The following is a 10,405-nucleotide window of genomic DNA, read 5'->3' as shown; positions in this document are numbered from 1 at the left end:
GGCTGGGAAGAGAAAAGGCGTGGCTGGGGTAGGGGGAGTGTCGAGTTGTGAACGTCTTTTTCTTCTAACCCTCCCCCTTCCCCCCTCCCTTTTTCTCTCTGGAGTTTTCGACTTTTTTTTTTTTTTTTTTTTTTTTACAGGTCTTATCTGTCTCTTTTAAGCTTGTCATCAAAATGATCTGACCCCCTCCCCTCCCCCACCATCCCCATCAGAGTGGAGTTTAAAGCGCACGTAAAAGAACCCACGGCAACAAAAGGGTTGTTCCCCGCAAAATTCTGTAGAAAAATCCACTTCGATAGGAAAAAACAAATAAAACTGCACGCAGGAAAAAAAAAAAAAACTCCAAAAATGGGTGGCGCTGTAGTGTAGCGACGCGCTCTCCCTGGGGAGAGCAGCCCGAATTTCACACAGAGAAATCTGTCGTGATGAAAAAAAAAAACAAATACAACATACTGGCTGCTACGCCCTTACGGTTAAGAAGGGAACAGAGGAGCAGGGCTGGTTCGTATATTGGCGAGACTTTCAGCAGCGTTGACTCTGGAAAACACTTAACGCTGAGCTAAGTTAGCGCTGCTAAGAATGCCAGTGCAGTCGCGACCGACCTGGTTGTAGAAACCATCTCAGCAGGGTATAGACTTCGGAGAATTCTTAGCGCGAAGCAAACTTAGCGTTCCTAAGATGGCTTTTGCGCTCACGGCTGGGTTGTCTGTCTGTCTGTCTGTCAGCATCTCTCTCTCTCTCTCTCTGTGGTCAGTCAGAGACTGCTCACTTTCTCTTGGTTTCCAGGATGCTTGGTCAGGTGATATTACAAACGAAGCTGGTTTTCTACGTAGTGTGAAACAACTACTTATTGAAAATTTTAGACAAGAATGCTTTTGAAAGTGCAGACCAGCGAACGTTTCTCAACATACCGACTTTTCAAAACGCCAGTGTTCATCAGTCTGAGACATACATAAACGGCATTACAATAAAAACAGTTTAGAGACTGTTTGATTAGATTTCGGTTTGGAATAAATGAACTAGCAACAAATAAGCGATACCAAACCGTCAGTCCCGCTTGCCCCTTTTGTCCTGGGATTCAGGAGAACGAAGATCACTTTCTGTTTGCATGTCCGGTATATCAGAATGTAAGAGTAAAACATCTCGATAAACTGTTACACAATATAGCACAACCTGATGTAGGCAATATATTATCAGTGGAAATCATCGAACATAACAGAAAGCTGGCCATGTACATCTACTATGCCTTGAAACACCGAGAAGCTCTTGGATACCCAGTAGAGACGTGTCTGTGAACACCCATCTACGTTGTGTGTGTGTGTGTGTGTGGCAATGTATGTAAATTTGTGTATGGGTCGATGGCCTTCACAATTAAAATATTTGTCATTTGTTATTCTCTCTCCCCCCACCTGACCCCCCCCCCCCCTCTCTCTCTCTCTCTTTCTTTCAATCGCCTCTTACGGTAAACGGTTGTTCGTGTATCAATGATTTATAATGCTTTGGCTGGTTTGATACTTTTTTTTTCTTTTCTGCTCTCTGTCATTTATTAATTTACCTACTTATTTGTTTCTCTATTTATTTATGTATCTGATTTTCTATTTATTTATCTATCTATCTACTTACTCATTTAGCTATTTTATCCATTCCTCTATTTATATATTCATTTATGTATTTTTATTGTTGAATCTAGTTTTCACACACACACACACACACACACACACACACCCACACCACACCACACCACACCACACCAGACACCACAACAACAACAACAACAACAACAACACAACAACAACAACAACAACAGCCCAAACTGTTTGACACAACAACAACACCACAACAACAACAACAACAGCCCAAACTGTTTGACAACAACAACAACAACAACAACAACAACAACAACAGCCCAAACTGTTTGACAACAACAACAACAACAACAACAGCCCAAACTGTTTGACAACAACAACAACAACAGCCCAAACAGTTTAAGCCGGACTTTAAGCTGTCCTGATTCTCGTGGATGTAACATATAACACATTCATTCCCTTCATTCCGGTCCTAACTGGCCACATCATGAGGGATCTAGAATTCTCGTCAGACAAAAACTCAACGATCGATTGACTGCTGCTGACAAAGGAATGAAAGTTAATGACCATTGGCTCTCTCTCTCTCTCTCTCTCTGGCTCTCTCTCTTTCTCACTCTCTCTGTCTCTCTCTGGCTCTCTCTCTCTCTCTCTCTCTCTCTGGCTCTCTCTCTCTCTCTCTGGCTCTCTCTCTGGCTCTCTCTCACTGTCTCTCTGGCTCTCTCTCTCTCTCTCTCTGGCTCGCTCTCTCTCTCTCTGGCTCTCTCTCTCTCTGGCTCGCTCTCTCTCTCTGGCTCTCTCTCTCTCTGTGGCTCTCTTTCTGGCTCTCTCTCTCTCTGGCTCTCTCTCTCTCTCTGGCTCTCTCTCTCTCTCTCTCTGGCTCTCTCTCTCTGTCTCTCTCTCTCTCTCAAAATCGGCTTTCGTTTCTTTTCGTCTAAAACTGGATATACGTCAGATTTGAGAATGAACTCAAAGGCAAGCAATGCACACCCGCCAGTATGCACGCACGTACGCACATACACACACACGGACACACACACACAAACACAAGAACACGAACACGCACGCATACGCACGCGCGCGCGCGCGCGCGCACACACACACACACACACACACACACACACACACACACACACACACACACACACCCTCTCTCTCCCTCTCCCTGTCTCTCTCTCTCCCTCTCTTTCTCTCTACACTGCCGATTCCCCTATTCCTCTCATCTTCATTTCTTGTCACAAACTCGAAAGCAATCTTTCCATGTCTCCGGTTCGATCTAGACAGACGTAACGCTCCTCAGGTCTCCCAGACCCTACCCCCCCCCCCCCCCCCCCACTACGCACCCCATCAATCCCTGTCCTCCCCCCACCCACCCACCCACCCACCTCCTTCCCCCGGCACTGCAAAACCCGCCCGCCCTCCAGTCTTCTTTCCACTTCTCACTGTTACATGTATACATATCACCCGTCTGTCTGTCCCGATCAAGAATTCATTGCCACGAACCCTTCTTCGATTTCTTGCTCGCTGGCGACAACGAATAGCCAGCCCCCCCCCCCCCCACAACAAGCCCCCCCCCACACACACACACACACACTTCCCCGCCCCCCTTTTCCCTTCTCTACCCTCCAGTCTCCTCTCCTTCCCCTCCACCCTCTTCACCTCCACAACAACCCCACCTCACTTCACTCTCTTATTATCTTTTCTTTTTTCTTTCTTTCTTTTTTTTTCGATCCCTGCCCACACAATCATCTTCCCCAGCCTTCAGGGTTTGTTGTTCTTTTCTCCGGGTTTGTTTGCGTTTTATTTTGCGTGTGATAGTATCTGATGACTGCGGGTCTGTGAATGTTTGTATTGTGTCTGTGTGCCTGTCTTTTCATATCTGTCCTTGTGTCTGTTCAGAAAAAAAAAAAGGTGGCAGAATGGATAAGACGCTCGTCTGCCAATACAGTGTCCTTGTAGTGAGGGTGTGGGATCGATTCCCGCTCTTGGCCCTTTTCTCTCCCAGGTTTCTTCTTCTTCTTCTGCGTTCGATGTTTTGGCTGCGTCAGACGGTCACCCCTGTCGCCACGATGTAACCCACGGTCTTCTCCAGGTCGTGGCGGTCTCCCCAAAGCTGCGCCTGTAGCTCTGTGCCCCCTGGCCAGGTTTGACGCCGTAGAGCTTCATGGGTTGGGCAGTGTTGGAGGATGTGTTCAGGGGTCTGGGGTCCAGTGCCACATGGACACTCATCAGTGTGGGCGATCTTCATACGGTGAAGGTGACTCAGTAGTCGGCAGTGGCCAGTTCTCAGTCTGAAGAGGACTGTCTGCTGGTGTCTCTGGAGCTGGTGGATTGGATCGACACCACTGTTTGCACCCAGCCTTCTCTTCCACTGGTTCTGGTAACGGTTGTGGATGATGGTCCTGGCCTCTCTGTAGGTCACAGGTTTGACTGAGCGTCTAGTCATTCGGGTTAGACGATAGACCAACGTCCTATGTGCATCATGTACCTGGCGCACTGAAGAAAACAACAACAACAACAATAACTTCCGCCAACAAAAGTGTTGTCCTCTGGTAAAAAAATTCTTTGGAAGGAATCCACTCTGAGAGGTGCCCAAATGTACAAACATACACTCAAGGACTGACTAGCGCGTGGGATTACGCTGCTGTTCAGGCATCTGCTTGGCAGATGTGGTGTAGCGTATATGGATTTCTCCGAATGCAGTGACGCCTACTCGAGAAAATGGAAACTGAAACTTACGTATGATCTGTTATATGATGGGTATCTTCCAGTCTCTCCGTATAAAACAGTGTTCGGTATATGCAAAGCAAAAGTGTGCAACTATGCTGCTGTTCAGGCATTTGCCTAGCAGATATGGTGTAGCGTATATGGATTTCTCCGTATGCAGTGACGCCTCCTTGAAAAACTGAAACTGAAACTTTGTCTGTTCTACCCCTCTCTCGTCCCTTCTCCCTTCCGTTTCTGCCTTCTACTCCTTCCGCTGTTTACCTCTCCCACCTTCTGTCTCTTCTCCGTTTTCATCCTTTTTCTTCACCACGTCAATCCCCGCTCTCCCTCCCCACCCAACACACGCTCTCTTTGTCTCTCTCTCTATCCCTTTCTCACTCTCTGCCATACCTCCCCACTTTCTTCTCTGAGTCTCCTGTCTGTCTGTCTGTGGCTGCTTATCTCTTTCGTCTACTTTCTGTCCTGTCTCGCGCTGCCCACCTCCCACCCACCTTCTCACCCCTCACCTTTTGCTTGTCCCTCCCCTCCTTCCATTCCACTCTCTCTCTCTCCCCACTATTCTCCTCCACTGTCTTTGTCTCCCCCACGCCCCCACACTCCCTTTCTCCCCCTCTCCGCTCTTCAGCCGAATCTTTTAACTCTCTCCATACGAACGGCGAAAGAGACGACGTTAACAGCGTTTCATCCCAATTACCATCATCACAACGGAACGCTCTTATACTGAAGAGGGGTATGTTGACAAAGAATACCACAGTTCTGACGACGGAAGCTAAAGGTTGGGTCATTGAGACACCCACTGGACATCCGAGGGGTCTGTGTAGAGGAGAAGAGAGGACTGGCCGTACTGAGTGAGTTAAGGGACATTCATTATCTCTTGTCCGTTCACTACCGAGATACCGGAGTCCGAACTGAGATGTTCACAACAGGGATCCCATGATCCGAACTTAGGCGACATTTTCGGAGCTGAAATCCCGTGGTTCAAACTTCTTAATTCACATCTGAAATCTCATAGTCCGAACAGAGAATTCACAGTTGATACTTCATCAACGACATTGTCAGAGAGCTGCCACGCAAAGGGAGCCACATGTGCTGGCGATCAGGTCCTTTGGTTTTCGGAGGGACATCTCACAACGGCCGACTACAGGTTGCAGCAGGCGCTGAATGTTCTTGAAGGCTGTAGAAATCAGTGGCTTGTGAAGATTAACACAAAAAGACTTACACTGTCTTCAGCTTATCAACAAAAGAACAGAAAGCTACGCCGCGCATTAATGGATAAACTATTTGCTGAGGACAATCCCATGTACCTTGGTGTAACCTTCCACAGGCGCCTGACGTGGAAGAAGCAAGCAGGGAAGACAGAAGCTGGAGCTAAGGTGCGACTTGCCTTTATGAAGAAGCCGGCAGGAACTACTTCGGGCGCAGACACCACGACCCTTTGGAGGCTCCACACTGGAAGAGTCGGGCCAGTGCTTGAGTATGGTGTGACAGCATGGGGCTCTGCAGCCAAGTCAAATTTTGATCGGGTCAGCAAGGTGCAGAACCAGGCAACCCGCATCATCACCAGGGCCATGAAGTCAACGCCAATACTGGAACTTGAAACCGTCACAGGGCTTCAGCCTTTAGAGGTTCGCAGAGACGCCAAGCTCCTCACCTAAGCTGCCAAATGCAAGAGGATGCAGGATCATTCCATGAAAAACCGACTGTCCCAGTCAACAAAGGGGCGACTCAAGAGAAACAGCTTTGCCCACCAGAGCAGGACTCTCAAACGACAACACCGAGACATCCTTGACCATGACCCGAAAGAGATCCCTCGGTGTCGGGCTGTCCCTGCATGGGAGGAGGGAATACTCAGCCACGTTCAGTCCAGCATCTCTGATGTCGGCCACAGAGACTCCCGGAGTGGCCCTGAGAAAAAGTCCCGTATCCTTCAGTACCTTCAAACCCACTACCCAAGAGTACTGGACTCATGTTTGTACTGATGTTTGTGCTGATGAAGCTATATGAAACAGTGGGGCAGGAATCTACATTCAGTACCCATGAGGCAGAGAAGAAAAGATCTGTTTCACTATTGGCCTTTACTCCACCGATTATAAGGCTAAGACAGGAGCCCTTAAAACAGCAGCATCCCACATCGAGGTCAGCGCTCATGCTGCCCACAACATAGTTTTCCTGACGGATGCTCCGTCCATGCTGCAGGCCTTACAGTCGACAAAAACGCTGATCCAAACGATCTGTCTCCTCTCTTGCCTCCCTCTGCAGGAGCCACCCTGTCGTCCTACAATGGATTCCCTCTCACTGCAGTGTGCTGGGCAATGAGACTGCAGACTCCCTCGAAAAGGAAGGCACTGCACAAGAGCAGGTGATTAGGTCCACCAGCTACTCAGAAGTAAAGACCTTGATCGAGGCCAAGCAACAGAAGAAGTGAATGCAACAGTATCCACGACACAAAAGGACACACCCTTACTACCTGCTGACTAGGTGGGAACAGGTGTGTGTTCAGATTCATGACAGGCCACAATCACCTACACCACAACTTCTACACTAAATTCCACATTGGTCACCCAGCACAGTGCCCCCGTGGGACTGACAGCCAGACAACAGAACATCTGCTGCAGTCCTGCTATGCCCCCTCCATGAGGTGCTCAGGAAGAGGTACTGGCCCGACCCAACTCCACTGACCCGCGGAAACTCTACGGTTGTGTGTAGTACCTGCTGTGTACAGCTGCCTTCATCGCCGAGACTGGGGTGTCCATGTGACGAACGAGAAGATCCCATGGTCCGGACTGAGAATTAACAGGTGACATCTCATGGTCCGAGCTGAGAATTAACAGCTGACATCTCATGGTCCGGACTGAGAATTAATAGCTGACATCTCATGGTCCGAGCTGAGAATTGATAGCTGGCATCTCATGGCCCAAGCTGAGAATTAACAGCTGACATCTCATGGTCCGGACTGAGAATTAATAGCTGACATCTCATGGTCCGGACTGAGAATTGATAGCTGACATCTCATGGTCATTTCATTCATTTTGCCCATCGCTCCTGGTGGAGCATAGGCCATCGACGACCCCTCGCCATCGCACTTTGTTCTGGGCTGTTCTGGCCATTCCAGTCCAGTTGGTCCCTTGCTGCTTCAGCTCTGCCTCGGTATCTCGCCTCCAGCTGTTGCGAGGCCGGCCTCTTTTCCTCTTTCCCTGCGGGTTCCAGGTCAGGGCTTGGCGCGTGATGCTGGACACTGGCTTCCTGAGGGTGTGTCCGATCCAGCCCCACTTCCTCCATAGTATTGCCCTGTGGGTTGGGCACTGATAGAATAGACCCACTGCCCTGCCATGCATGTCGTAAGAGGCGACTAAGGCAGGACCACCTTGCCCGGAGGATAAAAGGGTTTGTGTAGGGCTAACTACCCTGCCTGCAAAAAAGACCAATTACAGAAGCATCGACGACATCTATGGTCCGGACTGAGAATTAATAGCTGACATCTCATGGTCCGAGCTGAGAATTAATGGCTGACATCTCATGGTCCGAGCTGAGAATTGATAGCTGGCATCTCATGGTCCGAGCTGAGAATTAATAGCTGACATCTCATGGTCCGGACTGAGAATTAATAGCTGGCATCTCATGGTCCGGACTGAGAATTAATAGCTGACATCTTATGGTGCGGACTGAGAATTAATGGCTGACATCTCATGGTCCGAACTGAGAATTTACAATTGGGACCTCGTGGAACGAACAGAGAATTCAGTGCCAAGACCTCATAGTATCTCTTTTCTATTTCTCTGTAATTTCTTTCCAAAGTCGCACACACACACACACACACACACACACACACACACAACACACACACACACACACACACACACACACACACACACACACACACTCTCTCTCTCTCTCTCTCTCTCTCTCTCTCTCTCTCTCTCTCTCTCTCTCTCTCTCTTCCCCGGCTACCCGCTCTCTCACCCTTCTCTCCCCTGTCTCTGTCTGTGTGTCTCTCTTGATTGTTGATTTCCCACAACTCATTACAATCATCGTTTTTCCTATGATGACAGTTTTCGTCTAGACAAGCAGACAGATCAATTCAGGTCCCCTCGCCCGCTTCCCTATCCACCCCGCCCACCCCTTTCTCTCTTTCCGTGTTTTGTAAGGACAGGATGAAAATAAGACTCTTGCTTATCCTCCCCCCCCCCCCCCTGTGTGTGTGTGTGTGTGTGTGTGTGTGTGTGTGTGTGGTGTGTGTGAGGGAAAGAGAGATGATGATGATAATGATAGTGGTTTCATTTGAGAGAGAGAATATACAAACAATGCTTCTTTTCATCCGGCCCTCCAAAGAGAAAAATAAAGGGATAACAGAGAGAGAGAGAGAGAGAGAGAGAGAGAGAGAGAGAGAGACAGAGAAAATTTACAAACGGATCGTATGGTTTCGAACTATCGGGACAAAAGAATCTGGATCTCCATGGCAAATCTTAGTTTTGTACATATTTGAAATATATATTTCAGTTGTTGTTGTTGTTATTTTTTAAGATGACGAGCAACAACTATTTGAAACGGGGCGTTATCTTAATTATATCTATTTATCTTATCTTTAAAAAGAAAAAAAAAAGCGAATTACACTATTCTGGGTTAAACCCGGATAGAGCTTTCAACTGGAGAAATTGATTCGTCAATACTACATTGTTTTGTTCTCGTTATCGGTTTTGTTTTTTGTTGTTTTTTCAAACTTTCCTCAACATTTCTTTGACGTTTTCTTTGTTAACATGCATTCAGGCAATCTTGAGTTCTACAGTGTGGCTTTCACAGCACAAAGGAAAATCGATCTTTCACAAATGTGAAGGCAGTGTGTGGTAACGTGATAGCTGTCTGCATCATTCTGCACGTCACAATAGGAAAAGTGAAATTAAAACCAGTGGTGTGTGTGTGTATATATATATGGTCGTGTGTGTGTGTGTGTGTGTGTGTGTGTGTGTGCGCGTGTGTTTGTTTGTGCGCGCGTGTGTGTGTGTGTGTAAGCACGTGCGAATGTGTTTGTGTAAGTACATGTGTGTGTCTGTGGTGTGTGTATGTGTGTGTGTCCGCGCGCACGTGCGTGCAAGCGTGTATGTGTGCTTGTGTGTGTGGCTTTACTGTTTTTCACATATATAGAAAAAACAAATCGATTGCTGTCTCGAGCCATATCTAAATGCATTTCTAGAACATTGAGTTCACCCAGTCTCTTTGTCAAGTTTAGATGCTGCAGTCGTGAAGCCAGTGTAATTACAAAATCACGAATACACGTAATATGAAAGAATAATTCAGATGCAGTAATCTGAACTGCAGTCGAAACGGACCGCCGTTTTGAAGCTTTCGATGAGGAGATATGTATCTAGAAAGTATTGTTTAAAAACCCAATGATAATGACCATGATAAAAACAAAATAAAAAAATAACTTGTACAGTACATGAAGAATATCACTTTGTATAATGAAGTGTATATGTTGTTCTGATTTTCGTTGTTGATCTGGCTGTTTCTAGAGTAGGTTTTGCTGCGATGAGTTTGTATTGTATTGTATTGTATTGTATTGTATTTCTTGCCAAATCGGATTGATGTGTGTGAATTTCAACCTGTTCTTCCTGCGAAGAGCGCCTCGCCACAGTTCAACGCTACCCTTTTGTTACACCCCCCCCCCCCTTTTTTTTTTCTCTCTCCTCTCTTATCAGGTTTATTTGTTTTGATCCCAAAGCGTTTATTTGTGTGTGTGTGTGTGTGTGTGTGTGTGTGTGTTGTTGTTGTTGTTTTGTTGTTTTGTTTTGTTTTTCTATATTACTCTGCAAAGGAACAACGCTCTTGTTGCTATGGATTCATGGATAGTCCATTCCATGCTCGGTTTATCATGCTACAGGAAAGACTAGCACCCAGACCACTAGACCTAGTGAAGGAGGGGTTGAGGATGGGACGGGGAAGGGGTTGGGTGTGTGTGTGGGGGAGGAGGGGGGAGGGGGGCAGTAAAAATCCCGGTATATGCGAGAATTGAACTCAGAAACCCTCCCTTTCTGGCCGGGCGTTTTCCGGAAACGCACAAGGCCACCATCACCAATCTCTAGGATGTCCCGCAGAGAGTC

The sequence above is a fragment of the Babylonia areolata genome, chromosome 20 (assembly GCF_041734735.1).
Source record: "Babylonia areolata isolate BAREFJ2019XMU chromosome 20, ASM4173473v1, whole genome shotgun sequence".
NCBI lineage: Eukaryota > Metazoa > Mollusca > Gastropoda > Neogastropoda > Buccinidae > Babylonia > Babylonia areolata.
Note: the sequence above shows the minus strand (reverse complement) of the source record.